Source organism: Bombina bombina, chromosome 1 (genome assembly GCF_027579735.1).
Source record: "Bombina bombina isolate aBomBom1 chromosome 1, aBomBom1.pri, whole genome shotgun sequence".
Classification (NCBI taxonomy): domain Eukaryota; kingdom Metazoa; phylum Chordata; class Amphibia; order Anura; family Bombinatoridae; genus Bombina; species Bombina bombina.
In genome coordinates, this window is record NC_069499.1 from 798,874,900 (window position 1) to 798,898,630 (window position 23,731).

The following is a 23,731-nucleotide window of genomic DNA, read 5'->3' on the forward strand; positions in this document are numbered from 1 at the left end:
TTTTGCGGATATACTTGATATTAACTTGTTCAATATAGATAGTAATAGTGGCTATAATATTGTAGCACCACATAGCATATCTCAAGCTTTCTCATATTGTAAATTTTCTATTTATTTCACTTTTATGTCCGGCTATCCGGCATTAGCATCTCTTGTCAGTGGAGATCAGAGTTAGTAGGCTTATCGATACGGTCATCCACTGAATATTATCTCATATATATGATTGTGTTTTTGGATATATTATCGCTATTTGATGGTCCGGTCTCCTGTCGGAGCTCGTAGTGACAGACATAGTTGTTGGGATAAGATCAGCTGTCATCAGGGATTTCACCCTTAACCTTACCACTCCGGAGAGACAGAAGCATGTTTACGGTGTGACGCAATATGATGCTAAGCGCTCAGATTGGTGACTAATAGAAACAAATGGTAAAAAAACGCCCATTTCACCCCAGCTGTAGAAAATATGAAAATAAACATATGTTTAAATCGGTCACCTACAAATGTTTACTACTATGAAGGGGATTAAATTTAAAGAAGACTAATGAATTTACCACACTCAAGGCTTAAGGTATACAATTGGGTTTATGTTCAAATGTAGGGTAAGGTTAGGTGTTAGTGTAAGACAGATTAGGTTTAATTTTACAGGTAAATTTGTATTTATTTTAGCTAGGTAGTTATTAAAGAGTTAATAACTATTTAGTAACTATTCTACTTATTTAAAATAAATACAAACTTGCCTGTAAAATAAAAATAAACCCTAAGCTAGATACAATGTAACTATTAGTTAAGTAAGTATTTAGTTTTAAATAGGAATTATTTAGTTATTAATAGTAGGTTTTAATTAGATTTATTTTGGTTATATTTAAGTTAGGGGGTGTTAGGGTTAGGGTTAGACTTAGGGTTAGGGGTTAATAACTTTAGTATAGTGGCGGCGACGTTGGGGGCGGCAGATGGGGGTTAATAAATGTAGATAGGTGGCGGCGATGCAAGGGGCATCAGATTAGGGGTTAATAATATTTAACTAGTGTTTGTGATGCAGGAGCGTGGCAGTTTAGGGGTTAATAGGTTTATTCTAGTGGCAGCGATGTTGGGAGCGGCAGATTAGGGGTTAATAATTTTATTTTAGTGTTTGCAACGCGGGAGGGCCTCGGTTTAGGGGTTAATAGGTAGTTTATGGGTGTTTAGTGTAAGTTGATTTGTGTTATGGCCAAAAAAGTGTGCAGTGCCCGTAAACCTGCAAGACTCGTAATAGGAGCGGTAGTGAAAAAGTAGAGCTATAACCTGATAACGCTGCTTTTTCATCATAACACAAAACTCGCAATCTAGCCGAATGTGTTTTATAAAGTTTAAATTTTTTAGTATAAAAGGTATTTAGTAGTTTAACCCCTTAAAGACCAGCATCGTACCCTGTACAACGCTGATCGTTATGTCCTTAAGGACCAGCAATCTACCTTTTGCGTTGCTGCAGTCCTGGGCTTCTCCCTGCCACAATCTCGCTCAAAATAGCGAGATTATGCTATTTCTACATGTCCTACAAGTGGGGCACTGCAGAAATAGATTTGCAGAGTTACTGATGCAGAGAGGGCCACTCTGTGGCCCTCTCTGCATCGGACAGCAGTGGTGTCGATCGTTGGTGGGTGGGAGTGAGGCGGGTGGGCAGCCCATCGCTGGAGGGGGCGGGAGGAGGGCAGGACCGCTACCCCATGCTACACAGATAGGGGGGGAAAAAAGCCGGAAACTGAGTACGAAGGAGCGAGGATGGAGGAATGGCCAATAAGGGGGTTCCTATGTGGGATCCATTGTGGGAAAGGGATTTGGGATGGGGAGGGGGGGTAGGGTAATGAGAGGGGGCAGCTACACTACAGAAAAAAATAATTTTGTTTTTAAATATGCATAAATTGAGATAAACTGTTTGGGGGGATCAGGGAGGTTTGGGGCAAAAAGGGGATTCTACACTGCAAAAAATATAAAAAAAAGAAAAAAATATATATAAAAAAGTGGTCTTTTATTTTAGTACTGGCTGACTTGCTGCCAGTACTTAAGATGGGGTGACAATTGTGGGATGGGGGATTGAAGAGAGCTGTTTGAGAGGGGTCAAGGAGGGATCAGGGGGAGGGATGTGTCAGGTGGGAGGCTGATCTCTAAACTAAAGCTAAAATTGACCCTGCAAGCTACCTAATTAACCCCTTCACTGCTGGTCATAATACAAGTGTGGTGCGCAGCAGCATTTAGTGGCCTTCGAATAACAAATGCCAAAGCCATATATGTCTGCTATTTCTGAACAAAGGGGATCACAGAGAATAATTTACAACCATTTGTGCCATGATTGCAAAAGCTGTTTGTAAATAATTTCAGTGAGAAACCTAAAATTGTGAAAAAGTGAACGTTTTTTTTAATTTGATCGCATTTGGCGGTGAAATGGTGGCATGAAATATACCAAGATGGGCCTAGATCAATACTTTGGGTTGTGTACTAAAAAAAATATATAGTTTTGATAGGTAAATATAAAAAAGGCTCTATTTATGTTTAAATGTAGTGATGGAAAAATTGCTAAAAATGCTCTGGTCTTTTGGGGAAGTTTTTTCTGAAGTGCCTGGTCATTAAGGGGTTAACATAACTTGCTGCAGAAACTTAATCCAGTCACAACCGGTTATTAGCAGCCACATTCAGTCACAGACAGTTATATGCTAAAAAAAAACGCTGCACCATGCTATTGTGATGCAATCACCAAAGGTATATACAGAGCTGCCAACACAATTCAAATGGGCTAAAATGGATTTCATCTGATGGCTGAGATGTGCTGGTGGTGGCTGCTGGCTGGGTCAACCACCTTATGGATTATCAGGGGAACATCTCAGGGTAAGGCTCTGTAACATTATATGCACATCAGACTCATAACCCTGCAACTTCTCTGTCAGCCCCATACCCACATCAGACCCCTGACCCTGCCACTGCTCTGTCACACACATACCTGCACAGACATGACCAGGGAAGGTATTGTCAGTTAATTTAGTGAAATAATTACAGTAATTCATTAATAGTCTCAGTAACAGGCTGCTGTGCTTGGCACTTTATATTAAAAGGATATTAAACAAGTTGGGATAGAGACAAAATATAATAATACAGGGAGTGCAGAATTATTAGGCAAGTTGTATTTTTGAGGATTAATTTTATTATTGAACAACAACCATGTTCTCAATGAACCCAAAAAACTCATTAATATCAAAGCTGAATAGTTTTGGAAGTAGTTTTTAGTTTGTTTTTAGTTATAGCTATTTTAGGGCAGTGGAGGCTCCTCTATAGGAGCACTTGAGCACGTGCACCCCCTGACCCCTGATGCCCCCTGACCCCTGATGAACAAAAAAAAAAAAAGAGAAATAATTTTTTTTTTATTTTTAAACCTTTTTGATGATTAAATTAAAAAATACTAAAGGCTCCACTTTTGCTCCACTGCAGTTTTAAGTTAAAACATTAAAATTGCCTTATTTAGGCTGAAAGTGGAATGGGCATTTGCCTAATACTTCTATCTATCGCACGTGCGATAGAAAGAAGTATAGGCAAAAGCTCTTTCCACTTTAAAGCTGCATTGACAGCAGCGCCACCTACAGGCCAGCCCATAGGTCTCCTTACCGCACAGCTCTTAGTGTGCGAGAGCCAGCTGTCACGTGACACTCGCACACTAAGAGCTGTGTGTGTGGAGGCAGTGGCATCAGCAGACACTGGCTCCTCCCTCCTCTCCCCCCTGCAGACATCAAGGAAGCGTGGCAACTTGGAACAGAAGGTATGGCGGGGTTTATTAATTGTGATAAGGACCTTGGATATAATACAGTAGTAATAAGGTCCTGTGTCTGCCACTGACTGCTCAGCCTCTCTACCCTGTCTGGCTTCTCTCTACTAGTACAAGGGGCAGAATTAGATTAGCTAGAAGTTGAACTTAAGGACAGATAGGTTTGTCAGCCTGTACATGGCTTCTACCAGTTCTACGCGAGTGTGTAAGAATGTCTGAGGACCAGGGTTGATTACTTTCAGTGTACGCACTAGGTGACTGCACGGGTGCTCTATTCTGAATGAGGGGCTGAGCTCAGGTGAGGATTTTCAGTCAGGATTGTAAATCTAAATGTGTCTGGCAGTAGCAGAATGGAATCACAGTCCACTGACTCCTCTCACTTCAGCCCTGCACAAGTTCCGTAGTGAAAATCTAGAATGCAGCGGGGGCTGGGTTTACAGGGAAGTTAAATGGTCAGTTTTGTTTTTTTAGCTCCACCGGCATTTATGCTCCTCATGTTGCTGTGACAGTGTGTGTGTGTGATTTATTTTTATGGCTTTGCTGCTTTGAACTTTCAGATAGAAATCCGGAGTCGTCACTGAATTGTGCAGTATATAGGTGTCTGCCCCTTCAACCATCCTGCATGAGGAGCTTTAGACCGATCAGAAAATGAAGGTTAAGTTAAGTGATCACACTCAGTCATATTTGTTAAAAAATCAGTTACTTTGCTCTGCTTCATATTTTTAAAAGGATTTTGTTTTTTTAATTTTACTAAAATTGTATGCTATAAATCAGTCCCCTTGTCTATGAACTGCTCAGTTTACTCTAAACACCTTTTTGTTTGTTGCTTGCACTCCTCATTAACTTTTTAAAAATAAAGTGGAATCCCCTTGTGTATCTGTCCCAGTGTGTGTAGTGTATCCATATGTATGTGAGTGTATTTATTAATATGTGTGTGTATGTATGTTTTAAAAAAAACTTGTCAGATTTAAAGGAGATTGTCAGATGATCCTTTATTGAAAGACAGAGAAGTCAGCACTCAAAGAAAATAGGGTAGTAAACTAAATAGTTTTAATTGTATTTTACTGTAATTTTTCAGTAAAAACTATTTAGTTTACTACCCTATTTTCTTTGAGTGTATATCTGTCTTTCAATAAATGATCACTTCTCCTTTAAATCTGTCTTAAGTTTTTTTTGTGTGTGTGTGTGTTTCTTTTTATTTAAACATTTGTTTGTAAGGGTCTGCACCAAAGTGTAAACATATATTTTTTAGGAAAATGGTTTTCATGCAAATAAAGCTCCCTTCATTACCATGTATGAATATGCATGTATGGGTATGTGTGTAATTTTTTATATATATATATATATATATATATATATATATATATATATATATATATATATATATATATATATGTGTGTGTGTGTATAAATGTGTATGTGTATATAAGAGTGTGTGTATAACTGTGCATGTGTGTGTAAATGTGTATAAATGTGTATAACTGTATATGTGTATATAAAAGTGTGTGTATAACTGTGTATGTGTATTAATGTGTATAAGTGTGTATAAGAGTGTGTGTATAAGTGTGTATAACTGCATGTGTGTGTATAAGTGTGTATGAGTGTGTGTATAAATGTGTATGAGTGTGTTTGTATAATGTATAAGAGTGTGTGTATAAATGTACATGTGTGTGTATATGTGTATAAATGTGAATAAGTGTGTATAAATGTGTATAACTGTGCATGTGTGCATTTGTATAAATGTGTATAAGTGTGTATAACTGTGCATGTGTGTGTGTAAATGTGTATAAGAGTGTATATGTGTGTATAAATGTGTATAACTGTGTCTGTGTGTGTAAATGTGTATATGTGTGTATAAATGTGTATGAGTGTGTGTGTGTATAACAGTGCATGTGTGTGTAAATGAGTATAAGAGTTTGTGCATAACTGTGTATGTGTATGAATGTGTATAAGTGTGTTTGTATAACTGTGCATGTGTGTGTGTAAATGTGAGTATAAATGTGTATAAATGTTTGTGTGTGTATAACTGTGTGTGTGCGTTTGTATATAACTGTGTATATGTGTGTATAAGTGTGTGTGTGTGTGTGTATATGTGTGTATAAAGGAGTTGGGAGGGGCACAGGAGATGGGAGGGGGAATAGGGTAGAGGAGGGGCAGAGGAGGTAGGTAGGTGGAGCAAAGAGGAGGTGGGGGGCCCTGCCACACTTTTGACCCGGGGGCCCTGGTTGATCTCAGTCCGCCCCTGGTACCCAGTATATATATAGTAACTGCAGGGTGTATGTGGTGCTCTTGTCTTTCAATATATACAGGTTAGTTATGTACATACAACACACAGTAATACACATAACACACTGCCCTCACCTTGTACAAGGATGTGTTAAGGTAACTGGCAGAGTGTGTGTGTATGTGTGTATATATATATATATATATACACACACACACACACACAATAAAATGGGTGGAGCCATCTGAGGGGCGGGGCTAGTGCTCCCCCATCTTCAAAAGTCACCAGCCGCCACTGTTTTAGGGGGATATCTGTGTGTGCAGGTGACTATTGCTGTGCATAATTATTAGGCAACTTAACAAAACACAAATATATACCCATTTCAATTATTTATTTTTACCAGTGAAACCAATATAACATCTCAACATTCACAAATATACATTTCTGACATTCAAAAACAAAACAAAAACAAATCAGTGACCAATATAGCCACCTTTCTTTGCAAGGACACTCAAAAGCCTGCCATCCATGGATTCTGTCAGTGTTTTGATCTGTTCACCATCAACATTGCGTGCAGCAGCAACCACAGCCTCTCAGACACTGTTCAGAGAGGTGTACTGTTTTCCCTCCTTGTAAATCTCACATTTGATGATGGACCACAGGTTCTCAATGGGGTTCAGATCAGGTGAACAAGGAGGCCATGTCATTAGATTTTCTTCTTTTATACCCTTTCTTGCCAGCCACGCTGTGGAGTACTTGGACACGTGTGATGGAGCATTGTCCTGCATGAAAATCATGTTTTTCTTGAAGGATGCAGACTTCTTCCTGTACCACTGCTTGAAGAAGGTGTCTTCCAGAAACTGGCAGTAGGACTGGGAGTTGAGCTTGACTCCATCCTCAACCCGAAAAGGCCCCACAAGCTCATCTTTGATGATACCAGCCCAAACCAGTACTCCACCTCCACCTTGCTGGCGTCTGAGTCGGACTGGAGCTCTCTGCCCTTTACCAATCCAGCCACGGGCCCATCCATCTGGCCCATCAAGACTTACTCTCATTTCATCAGTCCATAAAACCTTAGAAAAATCAGTCTTGAGATATTTCTTGGCCCAGTCTTGACGTTTCAGCTTGTGTGTCTTGTTCAGTGGTGGTCGTCTTTCAGCCTTTCTTACCTTGGCCATGTCTCTGAGTATTGCACACCTTGTGCTTTTGGGCACTCCAGTGATGTTGCAGCTCTGAAATATGGCCAAACTGGTGGCAAGTGGCATCTTGGCAGCTGCACGCTTGACTTTTCTCAGTTCATTGGCAGTTATTTTGCGCCTTGGTTTTTCCACATGCTTCTTGCGACCCTGTTGACTATTTTGAATGAAACGCTTGATTGTTCGATGATCACGCTTCAGAAGCTTTGCAATTTTAAGAGTGCTGCATCCCTCTGCAAGATATCTCACTATTTTTGACTTTTCTGAGCCTGTCAAGTCCTTCTTTTGACCCATTTTGCCAAAGGAAAGGAAGTTGCCTAATAATTATGCACACCTGATATAGAGTGTTGATGTCATTAGACCACACCCCTTCTCATTACAGAGATGCACATCACCTAATATGCTTAATTGGTAGTAGGCTTTCGAGCCTATACAGCTTGGAGTAAGACAACATGCATAAAGAGGATGATGTGGTCAAAATACTAATTTGCCTAATAATTCTGCACTCCCTGTATGTACTTTAATTAAATAATTAACCCTTTCTTTTTAGTTTCTGAATTGTAAAGCACTAACTCCCCCCACACATTTCCTTCTATGGCTGTATCTATATTTATTGTTGTTTTGGTAGGGATTATAGGGATTATCTGCTGGAGCATGTGGAGTTGGCTTCTCCAGGCAGTTTAGCTATGTAATTCATTTTGCTTATTTTTGAAAATGTATTTTAACTTGCCAGCAATTTTTTAACAATTTTTTTCTTTTATGCAATCTATTTTTAACCCATTAAGGACCGGGCATTTCAGACAAAAACTTCCCCAAAAGACCAGGGCATCTTTAGCATTTTTGCCATCACTACATTTAAACAGAAATAGAGAGTTTTTATATATTTACCTATCAAAACTGTATATTTTATTTTAGTAGACAACCTAAAGTATTGATCTAGGCCCATTTTGGTATATTTCATGCCACCATTTCACCGCCAAATGTGATCAAATGAAAAAAAAAAGTAAATTTTTTCAAAATTTTAGGTTTTTCACTGATATTATTTACAAACAGCTTGTGCAATCATGGCATAAATGGTTGTAAATGCTTCTCTGGGATCCCCTTTGTTCAGAAATAGCAGACATATATGGCTTTGGCATTGCTTTTTGGTAATTAGAAGGCCGCTACATGCCACTTCGCACCACACTTGTATTATTTCCAGCAGTGAAGGGGGTTATTAGGTTTCCTTTAGGGTTAATGTTAGCTTTATTGTAGAGATCAGACTCCCACATGACACATCACACCCCCTGATCCCTCCCTGACCCCTACCAAACAGCGCTCTTCCATCCCCCACCCCACTATTGTCACCCCCCATCTAAAGTACTGGCAGGAAGTCTGCCAGTACTAAAATGAAAGGCTTTTTTTTTTTAAAATATACTTTCTGCAGTATAGTATCCCCCCTTGCCTCCCAACCTCCCTGATCCCCCCTCCAAACAGCTTTCTAATCCTCCCCCACTACCTATTTTCCGGCATCTTAGGTACTGGTAGCTGTCTGCCAGTACCCAGTTTGCTGCAAATTAGGCAAATTAAAAAAATAAAAATTTAAATACCCATTTATTCTGTAGTGTAGCTGCCCCACCTCAATATCTTACCCCCACCCAGATCCCTTTCTGTCAACTGATCCCACCTAGGATCCCCCTCATTGCCTCTCCTCCCTCCTTCCCCCACTTATTTTTTTTTTTCAATCCCTGTAGTGTCACGTAGTGGTCCTACCCGCTCCCTCCCTCCTCTCGCCCCCTACAGTGATGGGCCGCACCACCGTGTCTGATGCAGAGAGGGCCACAGAGTGGCACAGTGACCAGCATTGTACAGGGTACGGGGCTGTTCGTTAAGGGGTTAATTAATTAGCCCTTCTAGGATATGTACCGATCTCAACCTGTTTTATGTCCCTTTACGTAATGTTATATACACAGTAACTTCTGTGCACTGACTAGAGCAGGTGCACATTACACAAATATTTTATCACATGATGTGAGGGGCACTAAATACACATATATATTGGATAGTCTGCTGCATAGCTAACATTCTGGGATTTGGTAATAAGCCAGACTTTAATTTAGTGCACAGAACAAGTGTGATATTTGTGTCATCTAATAATGTGATTAATTTACTAATAGGAGACCAGTGAGATGGATAAAAAAAAAAAGGAACTGAGGGATAAAACAGAGATGAGCAGAGGGATGACACCGATAGAGCTGATTCATGAGGCAAAGAGAAGGCAAAGGATGATGTTCAGAAGCTGAGGAGTGACACATGAAAGAGCTGATTAATGAGACAAAAAGAAGGCAAAGGATGAGGTTCAGAAGCTGAGGAGTGACACATGAAAGAGCTGATTAATGAGACAAAGAGAAGGAAATGGATGAGGTTCAGAAGCTGAGGAGTGACACATGAAAGAGCTGATTAATGAGACAAAAAAAAGTCAAAGGATGACGTTCAGAAGCTGAGGAGTGACACATGAAAGAGCTGAGCAATGAGACAAAGAGAAGGCAAAGGATGACGTTCAGAAGCTGAGGAGTGACACATGAAAGAGCTGATTAATGAAACAAAGAGAAGGCAAAGGATGAGGTTAAGAAGCAGAGAGATGTGTCAGAGGTAGCTGATTAATGAGACAAAGAGAAGGCAAAGGATGAGGTTAAGAAGCTGATGAGTGACACATGAAAGAGCTGATTAATGAAACAAAAAGAAGGCAAAGGATGAGGTTAAGAAGCAGAGAGATGTGTCAGAGGGAGTTGATTAATGAGACAAAGAGAAAGAAAAGGATGAGGTTAAGAAGCAGAGAGATATGTCAGAGGGAGCTGATTAATGAGACAAAGAGAAAGAAAAGGATGAGGTTAAGAAGCAGAGAGATGTGTCAGAGGGAGCTGATTATTGAGACAAAGAGAAGGCAAAGGATGAGGTTAAGAAGCAGAGAGATATGTCAGAGGGAGCTGATTAATGAGACAAAGAGAAGGAAAAGGATGAGAGAAGGCAAAGGATGAGGTTAAGAAGCAGAGATATGTATCAGAGGGAGCTGATTAATGAAACAAAGAGAAAGAAAAGGATGAGGTTAAGAAGCAGAGAGATGTGTCAGAGGGAGCTGATTAATGAGACAAAGAGAAGGAAAAGGATGAGGTTAAGAAGCAGAGAGATGTGTCAGAGGGAGCTGATTAATGAAACAAAGAGAAAGAAAATGATGAGTTTAAGAAGCAGAGAGATGTGTCAGAGGGAGCTGATTAATGAGACAAAGAGAAGGAAAAGGATGAGGTTAAGAAGCTGAGGAGTGACACATGAAGAGCTGATTACTGAGACAAAGAGAAAAAAAAGGATGAGGTTAAGAAGCAGAGAAACGTGTCACAGGGAGCTGATTAATGAGACAAAGAGAAGGAAAAGGATGAGGTTAAGAAGCTGAGGAGTGACACATGAAAGAGCTGATTACTGAGACAAAGAGAAAAAAAAGGATGAGGTTAAGAAGCAGAGAAACGTGTCACAGGGAGCTGATTAATGAGACAAAGAGAAGGAAAAGGATGAGGTTAAGAAGCTGAGGAGTGACACATGAAAGAGCTAAATAATGAGACAAAGAGAAAGAAAAGGATGAGGTTAAGAAGCAGAGAGACGTGTCAGAGGGAGCTGATTAATGAGACAAAGAGAAACAAAAGGATGAGGTTAAGAAGCAGAGAGACGTGCCAGAGGGAGCTGATTAATGAGACAAAGAGAAGGAAAAGGATGAGGTTAAGAAGCAGAGAGATGTGTCAGAGGGAGCTGATTAATGAGACAAAGAGAAAGAAAAGGATAAGGTTAAGAAGCAGAGAGATGTGTCAGAGGGAGCTGATTAATGAGACAAAGAGAAGGAAAAGGATGAGGCTAAGAAGCAGAGGAGTGACACATGAAAGAGCTAAATAATGAGACAAAGAGAAGGAAAAGGATGAGGTTAAGAAGCAGAGAGACGTGTCAGAGGGAGCTGATTAATGAGACAAAGAGAAAGAAAAGGATAAGGTTAAGAAGCAGAGAGACGTGTCAGAGGGAGCTGATTAATGAGACAAAGAGAAAGAAAAGGATGAGGTTAAGAAGCAGAGAGATGTGTCAGAGGGAGCTGATTAATGAGACAAAGAGAAAGAAAAGGATGAGGTTAAGAAGCAGAGAGATGTGTCAGAGGGAGCTGATTAATGAGACAAAGAGAAAGAAAAGGATAAGGTTAAGAAGCAGAGAGATGTGTCAGAGGGAGCTGATTAATGAGACAAAGAGAAGGAAAAGGATGAGGCTAAGAAGCAGAGGAGTGACACATGAAAGAGCTAAATAATGAGACAAAGAGAAGGAAAAGGATGAGGTTAAGAAGCAGAGAGACGTGTCAGAGGGAGCTGATTAATGAGACAAAGAGAAAGAAAAGGATAAGGTTAAGAAGCAGAGAGACGTGTCAGAGGGAGCTGATTAATGAGACAAAGAGAAAGAAAAGGATGAGGTTAAGAAGCAGAGAGATGTGTCAGAGGGAGCTGATTAATGAGACAAAGAGAAAGAAAAGGATGAGGTTAAGAAGCAGAGAGATGTGCCAGAGGGAGGTGATTAATGAGACAAAGAGAAGGAAAAGGATGAGGTTAAGAAGCAGAGAGACGTGTCAGAGGGAGCTGATTAATGAGACAAAGAGAAAGAAAAGGATAAGGTTAAGAAGCAGAGAGACGTGTCAGAGGGAGCTGATTAATGAGACAAAGAGAAAGAAAAGGATGAGGTTAAGAAGCAGAGAGATGTGTCAGAGGGAGCTGAGGCATGAGATAATGTTGAAGTGATGGAGGAAAGAATTACAGACTATGGAAGGATTGTATGTAAATCTGTAAATAAATAAAATAAATAAAATTAAAAACAAATATAAGGTGTGCAGTGTGTATGTGAGCTACTAGATACATATCTGTGAATGAATATGCTGGAAAAAAGGGAATGTAATAGTAATATTCAACCGTTAAATCATTTGAAATTTGACTTTTTATTTATACCATCCGGATTGCCCGGATTGAGCGTAAAAATCCAAAACTCTGCTTTTTTGAAAAGTTGAGCTGATCTATCACTTGATCAATGGCTTGAAATCTGAAGATCGATTGTTGCTTCACGCTATGTTTTGAAAAAGTCTTTCCACAGGAGTTTAAGGAGAGATAACGGTAAAAGATAACAAATGTTCCCTTATGCAATCTTCTAGCATCCTGGTCGTACACCCTACGTACTGTTTACCACATAGGGGCTAGATTATGAGTGAAGCGCTAACTGCAGCAGACAAGCAATATCAGCTCTTTTCATGTGGCAGAAATAGCCTGCGTATTACAATTTAAAAGTAAATGCAAGAGTGCAATTGCTCATCAAGTTAGCGCAACTTCAGAGCTTGCGTAAAGGATGGGGAAGAAGAAAAGATGCACTAAACACTACATAAATATATGTAAATGTACACACTCATATAAACACATTCTGATAAAAATTATTAAAAAATAATAATAAAACAGTTATTTGGGCTCAAAGATATATGGTATAAGGTGTTTGAAAAAAGGGCTGCAAAGCGTGTATGTGTACATATGTATTTATGTATTTACTAGCTGTTGCCCGCGGCTTCACTTGCATGGATTTTGTGATTTGTAAAAAAATAGCAAAAAACAAGAGCACTCCAAACGACGTCTGCCCTCACGTCTGTGCCCGTTATGGTTGCACACTTGCTGACATGATCTTTGTGAGTTTTTGTTAATTATCTGTGTTTCTCATACATGGGCACTAATCCGCTAAGTTGTGGGTGGGGCGTCAGTCCGGCATATCAAACATATTTTGTTATTATTATTCTGTTTGCAATTACTTTAACCCTTTAATGACCACAGCACTTTTCCATTTTCTGTCCATTTGGGACCAAGGCTATTTTTACATTTCTGCAGTGTTTGTGTTTAGCTGTAATTTTCCTCTTACTCATTTACTGTACCCACACATATTATATACCGTTTTTCTCGCCATTAAATGGACTTTCCAAAGATACCATTATTTTCATCATATCTTATAATTTACTATAAATTTTTTTTTATAAAATATGAGGAAAAAATGGAAAAAAAACACACTTTTTCTAACTTTGACCCCCAAAATCTGTTACACATCTACAACCACCAAAAAACACCCATGCTAAATAGTTTCTAAATTTTGTCCTGAGTTTAGAAATACCCAATGTTTACATCTTCTTTCCTTTTTTTGCAAGTTACAGGGCAATAAATACAAGTAGCACTTTGCTATTTCCAAACCATTTTTTTTTTCAAGATTAGCGCTAGTTACATTAGAACACTAATATCTTTCAGGAATCCCTGAATATCCATTGACATGTATATATTTTTTTTTAGAAGACATCCCAAAGTATTGATCTAGGCCAATTTTGGTATATTTCATGCCACCATTTCACCGCCAAATGCAATCAAATACAAAAAATCGTTCACTTTTTCACAAATTTTTTCACAAACTTTTGGTTTCTCACTGAAATTATTTACAAACAGCTTGTGCAATTATGGCATAAATGATTGTAAATTCTTCTCTGGGATCCCCTTTGTTCAGAAATAGCAGACATATATGGCTTTGGCTTTGCTTTTTGGTAATTAGAAGGCTGCTAAATGCCACTGTGCACCAGGGCGCCACTAGAAATTTTGGGGCACCTGACTTAACCGTTGATCAGGGCCCCCCCCCCCCTTTGACATGTGCAATTTTTGACCAAGTGACTAAAACGTATATGCACTTTATTCTTACGTGTCTATTTAAAGTTGGAAATGTTGTAAAGGTAGTAACATACACAGACACACTCATACACTGAAACACACTCACACATAAGGATTCACATATAGACACTCTAGCAGACATGCAAAGAAACACCCTCAGACACAGACACCTAACAGACACTCAGCACTTGTTTATATTGACCTGATGAGGTAAATTACAGTTTTGTAAAAAAAAAGGAGATTTACAAAAGAAAATATGGAGTTCTGATTATCTTTTTGTAAAGGAAGATGCCAACTAGATGATGACAACAGCATGCAGTGGCTGAAAGGAAGGGCCCTGAACTGCCTAAACAATAATTTAAAGGTTAAATGGTGGATTGATGACTTCCGGAAAGGTCTCGTTAGTCTCAAAGTCTGTAGAAAGATGTAAATAATCAGTAGCAAGATCAAAATGTCCTAAAAAGGAACAGACAATGGACACACACACACAAACTCAAACTTGCACATACACCCAAGGAAACACTGTCAGAGACAGCCTCAGAAAACACAAAGACATACACACACACAGAGACACCCACAGAAAACACACAAAGACATACACACACACAGAGAGACAACCACATAAAACACAGAAAGACATACATAAATACACCCTCAGTGAGACATCCACAGAAAACACACAAAGACATACACACACCCTCACAGAGACACCAACAGAAAACACACACCCTCACAGAGACATCCACAGAAAACACAGACATACATACACACACACACCCTCACAGAGGCATCCAGAGAAAATACACAGACATACACACACCCTCACAGAGACACCCACATAAAACACACACCCTCACGGAGACATCCACAGAAAACACAGACATACATACACACACACACACACACACACACATACACACACCTTCACAGAGACACCCATAGAAAAAGCTCAAAGACATATGAACACACACCCTCACAGACATCCACAGAAAATGCACAAAGACATACACACCCACCCTCACAGAGAGACCCACAGAAGAAAAATACATACACACTCAGAGACACAAACCAAAGCACAAAGACATAAACACGGACACCCACAGAAACACTCACAGGAGGAAACATTTATGCACCTTGCATCCCTTAAATCAACAGTGTGGGACATGCATGATAAAAAAAATGCAGAAATTAAGAGATCACTATTTAAAGAATCATATTTGTAAATGTGCAAACAAAAATAATTGTGTGAATTCAAAATTGTACATTAATGATCTGGGTAGATGGCTAGATGAAGAAAAGTACTTTTAAAAGGTTGACATATGTTTGTTTTTTCCCCATTTTCCCGAACCAAGAGCACCACTTCAAATATAGTATACAAATGATCCCATCTGTCAGCTGTACGTATGGATTTTGAAAATGCTGTACTCTATATGGTCTTGGTGGAACCATAAGCTGTGGTACTCATACCATTAGATCTGGTTAAATGCAGGATTTAGGCTTGTTGGTATGTAATTCAAAATTAAGTCAGCTGTAGTGTAAACTGAACAGTTTTAAGTTAACCTGTATCATTTCAAACACTGAGCAATCATAGTTTGAGAGTATAACATGTTATGCAGATGTAAAAATCTTAAATAAAATGCCTCCTTGCATCTGGCAAGTCCTTGCATAAAGGGGCAGTAAACTGGAATGTAATATATATATATATATATATATATATATAAAAAATAAAAAAATGCATATCTGACAAATTCTGCATGGTTTAAAATATAGAATTTCTACAGGATTGTTAAATAATCATAAATGCACTGTTGCTAAAAAAATGTGTTTTATGGACCCCTGGCCCCACCATACAACTACTACCACACTGAAGTTACAATCTGAAATTGCACAAAGAAATAAAAAACATTTGCTAAGTAAATCCTACCTCCTCTTCAAATGAAAGTGATCTACCGTCTGACTCAGGCACACACTGTACAAAGTGCCAAGTCTGTCTCACACTGTGCATAGTGGTTTAGTGCACACTCAGAAATCCTCTTAAATGTTAATACTTTACTCCTTGTAATAAAATTTCCAATTTCTGCAATTAACACTCTGCTGTAGTACCCACTGGTGGCTGCCAAAATGTAAAAAAAAAAAAAAATAAAAAAAAAAAAAAAAAATTTTTTTTTTTAGTTCTTGTCTCATTGGGCCCCTGACAGGAGTCACCCCTATCACCCCCTGATGGCGGCCCTGCTGTGCACCACACGTGTATTATGCCCAGCAGTAAAGGGGTTAATTAGGGAGCATGTAGGGAGCTTTTTGAGGTAATTTTAGCTTTAGTGTAGTGTAGTAGACAACCCCAAGTAATGATCTAGGCCCATTTTGGTATATTTCATGCCACCATTTCCCCGCCAATTGCGATCAAATAAAAAAAAAAACGTTAAATTTTTCACAATTTTAGGTTTCTCACTGAAATCATTTACAAACAGCTTGTGCAATTATGGCACAAATTGTTGTAAATGCTTCTCTGGGATCCCCTTTGTTCAGAAATAGCAGACATATATGGCTTTGGCGTTGCTTTTTGGTACTTAGAAGGTCGCTAAATACCGCTGCGCATCACACGTGTATTATGGCTAGCAGTGAAGGGGTTAATTAGGTAGCTTGTAGGGAGCTTGCAGGGTTAATTTTAGCTTTAGTGTAGAGCTCAGCCTCCCAACTGAAACATCAGACCCCCTGATCCCTCCCAAACAGCTCTCTTCCCTCCCCCGCCCCACAATTGTCCCCGCCATCTTAAGTACTGGCAGCAACTCTGCCAGTATTAAAATAAAAGATATATTTAGGCTTTTTTGGGTTTTTTTTAAGCATATTGACATATGCTGCTGTGTAGGAGCCCCCCTTAGCCCCCAACCTGACTGATCCCCCACCAAACAGCTCTCTAACCCTCCCCCTCTGCCTTAATGGCTGCCATCTTGGGTACTGGCAGCTGTCTGCCAGTACCCAGTTTAGAATAAAACAGTTGCTTTTTTATTTTTCCCCCATTTTCTGTAGTGTAGCTCCCCCCCACCAAAGAACAAACAACCACCCCCTCCTAGATAGCTTTGATTGTTTGTTTTTTTTTAAAATGAAAGACTTTTTTCTGACACTTTTAGCAGTCTTTTCTGTAGTGTAGTGGTTCCCACCTGCTCCCGCCCTGTGCACGCGCCCGCCCGCCATCCCCAGTGCACGCGTGCGCGCCCGTGCGCGCCCCGCCCCCAATCCCGCCCCCTCTACATTACCCGGCCCATCGATGGCTGCCCACCCGCCTCCCAAGTCGGCTCCCACCCACCAACGATACCGGCCATCGATGTCCGGTGCAGAGAGGGCCACAGAGTGGTTCTCTCTGCATCGGATGGCCATCTAAAGTTATTGCAGGATGCCTCCATATCGAGGCATCACTGCAATAACCGGAAAGCAGCTGGAAGCGAGCAGGATCGCTTCCAGCTGCTTTCCACACCGAGGACGTGCAGGGTACGTCCTCATGCGTTAACTGCCTTTTTTTGAGGACGTACCCTGCACGTCCTCGGTCGTTAAGGGGTTAATATAAATTGTAATTATATATTATGACACAACTGTCAGATGTGAAAAAGAGTATTCATTTTTTTAGCGATATCCAGAACTACTGACGTTAGGAGCAAGAAATTTGGCAAGTAAACTTACTTTATAATGAAGATTTTAAATTATAATTTTTATTTTTCTAACATCTTCAGTTTTTGAGATATGGGTATCTTCATAAATCACCCACCCCCTTAAAGGGACATTAAACCCAATTGTTTTCTTTTGTGATTCAGATAGAGCATGCAATTTAAAGCAACTTTCTAATTTACTCCTATTATCATTTTTTCTTCGTTCTCTTGCTATCTTTATTTGAAAAAGATGGCATCTAAGCTTCTTTTTGGGGTTTTTTTTTGGTTCAGTACTCTGGACAGCACTTTTTTATTGGTGTATAAATTAATCCACAAAACAGCAAGAACAACCCAGGTTGTTCACCAAAAATGCAAAAATGGGCCGCATCTAAACTTACATTCTTGCACTTCAAATAAAGAGCCGGGTGGCATTATGAAATACTTTCACAAAGTATACAGCATGTAAGACTCGAAGTGGCTTGCAAAACAGGAGAATAGAAGTTAGGCTAAAACGTCCTTTTTATTGGATATACAGGTAAAAATCAAAAGGCACAGCAACACAGATTTTACCACAGCTGACGCGTTTCCTGCCTCAACGGCACTTCATCAGAGCTGATTAACAGGTGTGTATAGCTTGCCTTTATACCTCTAGGAGACTTATGCATAAACCAAGCAAGCTTAAGATTCACTTTACAGAATACCAGGTATAAAGAAAATAAAATAAAAAAATACAAAGAATAGCACACCAATTGGAACAAGTCAAGTTAATTGCACAGTATTGTAGATCTCATAAAAACAATAAACAAAAAAACTAAGAACAAAGCGATGTTAAACACCAATAGATTAAATTTATACTAGTAAATTCATACGGCGAGATTACGAGTTTTGCGTTAGAGGCTATGTGGTGCAGTTTTCTCTCACCGCTCACTTACATACAGCGCTGGTATTACGGGTTTTTACAAAAAGACAAAAAGTGAGCGTAGAGCAAAATTTTGCTCCAAACTTCACTTCAATACCAGCGCTGCTTAAGTCAGTGGTGAGCTGGTCGTACGTGCTCGTGCACGATTTCCCCATAGGAATCAACGGGGAGAGCTGGCTGGGAAAAAGTCTAACACCTGCAAAAAAGCAGCGTAAAACTCAGTAGCGCAGCCCAATTGATTCCTATGGGGAAATAAAATTTATGTTTACACCTAACACCCTAACATGAACCCCGAGTCTAAACACCCCTAATCTTACACTTATTAACCCCTAATCTGCTGTCCCCAACGTCGCCGCCACTATACTAAATGTATTAACCCCTAAACCTAAGTCTAACCCTAACCCTAACACCCCCTAACTTAAATATAATTACCATAAATCTAAATAAAAATTAATATTATTACCTAAATAATTCCTATTTAAAACTACCGCTTCCTTTTTAAAACTGCCGCTTCCTTGAGGATGGATGTCCGGTCTTCAAAACAGTAAGTCGATCTTCAGGGGGTTAGTGTTAGGTTTTTTTAAGGGTTTATTGGGTGGGTTTTATTTTTAGGTTAGGGCTTTGGGCCGCAAAAGAGCTAACTGCCCTTTTAAGGGCAATGCCCATCCAAATGACCTTTTCAGCACAATGGGGAGCTTAGGTTTTTTTAGTTAGTATTTTATTTGGGGGGTTGGTTGTGTGGGTGGTGGGTTTTACTGTTGGGGGGGTTGTTTGTATTTTCTTTTTACAGGTAAAGAGCTGATTACTTTGGCCCTTTTAAGGGCTATTGATAGTTTAGTTTAGGCTAGGGTTTTTATTATTTTGGGGGGGGTGCTTTTTTATTTTGATAGGGCTATTAGATTAAGTATAATTAGTTTAACTATCTGTAATTTGTTTTTTATTTTCTGTAATTTTGTGTTTTTTTGTGTGTGATTTAGCTAATTTAATTTAATTTAATTTATATCATTGTTTTTAATTTAGTTAAATTTAATAAAATTTAATTTATTTAATTGTAGTGTAGTGTTAGGTGTTAGTGTAACTTAGGTTAGGTTTTATTTTACAGGTCAATTTGTATTTATTTTAACTAGGTAGCTATTAAATAGTTAATAACTATTTAATAACTATTCTACCTAGTTAAAATAAATACAAACTTGCCTGTAAAATAAAAATAAACCCTAAGATAGCTACAATGTAACTATTAGTTATATTGTAGCTAGCTTAGGGTTTATTTTATAGGTAAGTATTTAGTTTTAAATAGGAATAATTTAGGTAATAATATTAATTTTTATTTAGATTTATGGTAATTATATTTAAGTTAGGGGGTGTTAAGGTTAGACTTAGGTTTAGGGGTTAATACATTTAGAAAAGTGGCGACGACATTGGGGGCTAAAACAAATGGGGGAGGGGTGCGCTCCAAGAACAGAGCAGTGATACTATCACACTGTGTGTGTATTTAGGTAAAAATAAAAATATATATCTGGTGTCCGTGTGTGCTGAAGGCTCATTAAATAATGACAAACCTATGTATAACCTATGTAGGTATGGTACTATCGAGTGGGTTGTTTGCCGTGATTAAGTGGCTGTTAATATATTTGTGGCGGTTATTATACTTGTGGGTCCTCAATAGGTAAAATACAATATAGATGCAATGTGTAATACAATATAGATGTGATACAAATGTTTGACCTATGTTGGTATACCACTATCATGTGAGTTGTTTTGCCGTGATTATGTGGTTATTAATATACTAGTTGCGGTTAGTATACTTGCGGGTCCTCAATAGGTAAAGTTCAATATAGAAGCAATGTGTAATCCAATAAAGATGTGATGCAAATGTTATATAAATACAATATAAATGTGATATAAATACAATATAAATGTGATCCAAGAAAGCAATAATCAAAGTGTGAAAATTATAAAGCTGGTACAGGTAATGGGTAAAAAAATTTTACTACGAAAGGTCCTCATGGGAATCTGTTATACAGATAATATGTATATAGGTTTATACATCCAAGTTATTAAAACAAATACACAATTATTAAAAAGGTTGACACATAGCAATACATAAGCAAATGAAATGATACACTGTGTCGATAATGATAAAATAACTTAGAGCATAGACAATAAAAGCGCTAAAAATAGCTGTAAAAAGGACACTCTTGTCCGTATGAATAAGTCCTTGATCGACAATATCACAATTGCAGTTCAGCGTGATGTGTAAGATGTTAAAAGTTGTGGCCACAACTATTGTATGGGATCCAAGGAGCTAACTTCCAATATATGTAGCTTGTTATAATCCCGTAATTGAAACTGAGTAATACAAAGTTATTTAGGTTGCTCACCCCTACCGGACTACCGATATCCCTTACCTCCTCTTCAAATTTCGTGGGTTATGGGAAGGCTGTAACTGTCCCGGGATGGTGTCTCTGTTCGGCGTGTTGCCGTGTAAGCCAATGTCAGCTGTGATGGTTTGTTATAGTCGGCGTCTCACCTTTGAATTTCCCGGTCAGTCCTTCCTACCCTGACGTGTACACAGAGTAATCACGTGGTCCTCGGAGGTCCAATCGGATAGCCGGGTCTTGGGGGGAGTGGTGCAGTAGCGGTTCTGTGAGGTTTTCTCGCTGGAGCCAAATTCGGTCACACTAGATTGTCAAAATCTACGCGTTTCAGCGCTGGATATGCGCCTTTATCAAGACTTACTATTCCTGTGTGTTTTCTATGGCTCTATTTCTATTAGTCTGGGCGTTGAAAGACTCCTCCCAAGATATCGGATTTCAAGCGGTTGATTGGCTATTTGTCTATGCATCTAATAGTAGTAGAACTCGTAATAAAAAACTGATAATATCAGGATATTACAATAACACATATGTATCATTCTGCATATTGGGAGATAAAAACAAACAGTTTTCGCTTAGTACTTATATTGATTCTACGATATGTAAGAGAGTTACATATTCACAAATTCACTTATACAAGAATGAGGTGTTTAATTCGGATCTAAACCATTAGACGGATGATTATAGAAGGGTGTATATCAAATAATTATATATAATAAAGGATATAATGGGTATATATGTAAAAAGATCACAGTAGTAGGAGATATACCCAAGTACATGTATATCAATGATTATAATACAATTATATGTCAGTAGGTCGCCATATCTAGGGATTGATATTAAACTTTATAGGTGTTGTAGCGTCTGTGAATAATAAAGAGGTTGTAAGAATGTTGTAAGAATGAGGGTTTTATATTAAGATACATTTTGAAGATTATATGTTATATAGAACTATTCCATAATCAGTGAGGTATCTGTATTAACTTTATATAAACGGGTTCAGGTTGAGTTCTGCATTGAGACCATTCGGTGTCAATGTATTAAATTTGAATATTAATTCTGCTTCTTTTAATAGTAAAGTGTTTTCTATATCTCCTCCTCTGTTATTCAGAACTTTTTTGATACCCCAATACTTGAATCCTATTGGTTTCTTATGATGTATTTCTGTACAATGTTTTGAGAGTAAGTGTTTACAGTTACCACGTTTTATATTTGAGAGATGTTCTCTTATTCTATCGTGTAGAGGTCTATTAGTTTGTCCTAAATACTGTAATTTGCATTGGCATTGTATTAGATAGATTACATTAGTATCTGAGCATCTGATTGTCTCTCTTATTAGATGTTTATAATTATTATTAGAGGATATCACTTCTTTATCTTTTTTACCAAATTTGCAAGCTTTACAGCTATTGCAAGGATAGAAACCTTGAAGATTATTGCCTAGTAAATCTTGTTGTCTTGATTTCATGTTTTTATTGAACTGGCTAGGTGCTAGTATACTCTTTAGATTTTTGGTTTTTCTATATATTATAGTAGGATGTTGATCTATAATGTCTGACAGAAGTGGATCTTTCTTGATTATATGCCAGTGTTTATCTAGGATCTTTTTTATAGTTTTATGGTCTTCATTATATTCTGTTATGAATGATACTTGATTACATGTATTTTTGTTGGCATCTTTCCTCTTGTATTTTAATAATTCTGTTCTATCTTTCTTTATTGCTTGTGTTTTTGCTTCTTTGATTACATTATCTCCATATCCTTTATCTTGAAATTTCTTTTCTAATGTCTTAGCTTGTGTAAGGAAAGTTTGGTCTTCTGAGCAGTTTTTCTTTATTCTGTAAAATTGACCCTTAGGTATATTATTGATCCATTTGTTGCGATGACAGCTGTCTGGATGTAAGTAACTATTAGTGTCGGTGGGTTTGAAATATGTTTCAGTGATGATAGTATTATTACTGATCTTTATTTGGACATCTAGAAAGTGTATGTATTCTTTACTATATTCATGAGTGAATTTTATTCCCCAATTATTAGAGTTGATATCCTCGAGGAACAGATGTAGTAATTCTACATCACCTTTCCAGATAAAAAATATATCGTTGATGAATCGCTTGTAGAGCACAAGGTTTGCACCCCATGGGGAGTGTAAAATATGTTCTTCTTCAAACCTCCCCATAAATAAATTTGCATAACTGGGTGCAAACCTCGTGCCCATCGCGGTTCCTTTTAGTTGCAAATAAAAAGTGTTGTTGAAGTTAAAATAATTATTTTCCAAAATGAATTTTATACAATCTATGATAAATTTTATTTGTGGCGTTTTCATTTCATAATCTAAATTAAGGAAATGTTCTGAAGCTGCAATACCTAATTTGTGTTGAATATTTGTATAAAGCGAGTTCACATCGCAAGTGACTAATGTATAGTCTGCTTGCCAATTTATATTTGTTATGATATTTAGAAAATCAGTAGTGTCCTTAAGATATGATGGTAAATCGTGTACATATTTTTGTAAGAATGTATCCACATACTGTGACATGTTGGAGGTTAGACTGCCAATCCCTGAAATTATGGGTCGTCCTGGCGGATGATCTAAAGTCTTATGTATTTTTGGAAGGTAGTAAAAAACAGGAGTTTTGGGATGTGTAATATTCAAGAATTGATGCTCATGATTATTTATTATTTCTGTTTGTTTTGCTTCATTCAAGATACTTTCAAACTTTTTTATTTGTTTTTGAATAGGATTAAAAGGTAGTTTTTTATAAGTGTCTGTGTCTCCTAATATTCTATCTGCTTCTTTTATATAGTCTTTGGTGTTTAGTACTACCACCCCTCCTCCCTTATCTGCTTGTTTTATT